The sequence below is a fragment of the Pollachius pollachius genome (assembly GCF_949987615.1).
Source record: "Pollachius pollachius genome assembly, chromosome: 10".
NCBI classification, from domain to species: Eukaryota; Metazoa; Chordata; class Actinopteri; order Gadiformes; family Gadidae; genus Pollachius; species Pollachius pollachius.
The window spans coordinates 283,284-285,783 of record NC_136943.1 but is presented as its reverse complement, the minus strand read 5'-3'; positions in this window follow the sequence as shown (position 1 = coordinate 285,783).

Genomic DNA, 2,500 nt, shown 5'->3' with positions numbered 1-2,500 from the left:
TTCCTGTACTAATAAGCTCCTTGCTCTCTGAGCCAATCACATCAAAGCAAGACCGTCGGGTCTTCATGGGACCGCTGCTTGCTGGGATCACTTTGGACCATGCCACCTTTTTTCCCTGAAGTGTAAAAGGCAACGATGTCCATCCGGGAGCAGTTAGGAGATGGGAGAAAACACTGGGGTTGGGGTTCGTCTAGATAAGGCCTGCTATTGGCCGAAGGAGCCTCAGAAGGAGATGCTGTGTGAGGAAGTTTGAGAGGATTGCTATCTCTTCCCAGAAAAGTAGTCAAGCCATAAAGTGTCCATCTGTCAGACTGCTGGCTGGGTTTACAAAGGGATTCGAAAAATATTCTCACACACACAGACACACACACACACACACATACACACACATACACACAAACACACACACACACAAACACACACACACACACACACACTTGAACACAGACGAGCTCAAACACACATGCAGCACACACACACACGCGCACAAATGAACCCACACGTGTCTGAATACAAACACACAAACCATGTGCAAAACAAATCAGTGGCATGCATAAGAACACATCTGCCTTACACTGATGCTCAACCACCCCCAAACAAAGTACACACACACCAACTGTCTCACGGACAGACGGACAGACTGGAAAAACAAGTGGTCAACACAAACACCGGGCTGACAAGCCAAGAACAGCAGATGCATTCAAAGTCAATAACAAAAAACCCTCATAATAAACATCAAGACACCGATTCCTGCACTATAAACTTCTTCCCAGTTCTTATATACAAAACTCATGCTGGCGACGACACAGGCTTAGCATCGTACAGCCCTCTGCCACGGCGGAGCACCACACCCCGCGCCTGGCCCCGAAACACTGGAGGGCCCTCACGCCATACTCTTTCTATCCTCCATGTCTGGCACAACCCAACACACACGCTCAATGTCCCAGGCTCGCAGGACACAACCTATAGAAGATAATAAGTGAGTCCATGTCACTCCTGGGCTCTCTGGCTGGAGCAGGAGAGCCGTCCAAGCTGTTTTCTCGTTTTCCCAAAATCCGGCCACCATCTTCGTTTTGATACCAGATATTCGTCTTTGATACCAGATATTCGTCTTTGATACCAGATATTCGTCTTTGATACCAGATATTCGTCTTTGATACCAGATATTCGTCTTTGATATCAGATCTACGTCTTTGATACCAGATCTTCCAGCTTTGGCAACGGCTGAATCGACAGACGTAGCAAGAAGAAGATTGGCATGCTCTTGAGTTGGGTGGAGGAGGAGGAGGAGGAGGAGGAGGAGGAGGAGAGGGGGAGGAGGAGGAGGAGTAGGAGGAGGAGGACAGGGAGGAGAGGGAGGAACAGGAGGAGGAGGAGGAGGATAGGGAGGAGGAGGAAGAGGAGGAGGAGAGGGAGCAGGTGGAGGAGAGTGAGGAGGAGGAGGAGGAGGAGGAGGAGGAGGAGGAGGAGAGGGAGCAGGTGGAGGAGAGTGAGGAGGAGGAGGAGGAGGAGCAGGTGGAGGAGAGTGAGGAGGAGGAGCAGGTGGAGGAGAGTGAGGAGGAGGAGGAGGAGCAGGTGGAGGAGGAGGAGGAGGAGAGGAGGAGGGAGGAGGAAGAGGAGAAAACAAGAGAGGCGTCTTGGCTGCACACCTGCAGTGGGCTGCAGCTGCTGCCCTCCTGCTTGAGGTCTTGACATATCTTATTTTGTTTGGATACCAGGCGAGGGAGTGAGCACTGTTGCCATGGATCCATAAAAACAGGAGAGGAAGACAATCAACGTGAATAAAGGAGGAGCTTCCTGTGATCACCCACAGGAATGTCTTTCCTTGCGTCACTAAAACATCGGTCAGCGATATCATTTAACAAAATTAAACAATGCCGGTTCTGATGGCGTGCCCCGCGCCTTTACAAAGATAAAGAATATATATATATATATATATATATATATATATATATATATACTACATAACCACTGTATAATACTATAGCACTTTGGTCTTCGGGAGAAGACATTTTGTGAAAGGCGTTTGCTAAACGCTCGTTAAATAAAGACATCATTAGAGAGTGCCTGAGTGAGGAGAGTAAGGTGTGTTGGTGGAGGACGGTCCTAATGCATCACACACACATCACAGGCACGGCGGGTTACATGGAGGAGATGACGGGGGCTAGGAGAGACAGTTAATCAGCTTTAGATAGTGAGTGGTAGGAGAGGAGAGACAGTTAATCAGCTTTAGATAGTGAGTGGTAGGAGAGGAGAGACAGTAAGTCAGCTTTAGATAGTGAGTGGTAGGAGAGGAGAGACAGTAATTCAGCTTTAGATAATGAGTGGTAGGAGAGGAGGAGAGACAGTAAGTCATCTTTAGATAATGAGTGGTAGGAGGAGGAGAGACAGTAAGTCAGCTTTAGATAATGAGTGGTAGGAGGAGGAGAGACAGTTAATCAGCTTTAGATAGTGAGTGGTAGGAGAGGAGAGACAGTTAATCAGCTTTAGATAGTGAGTG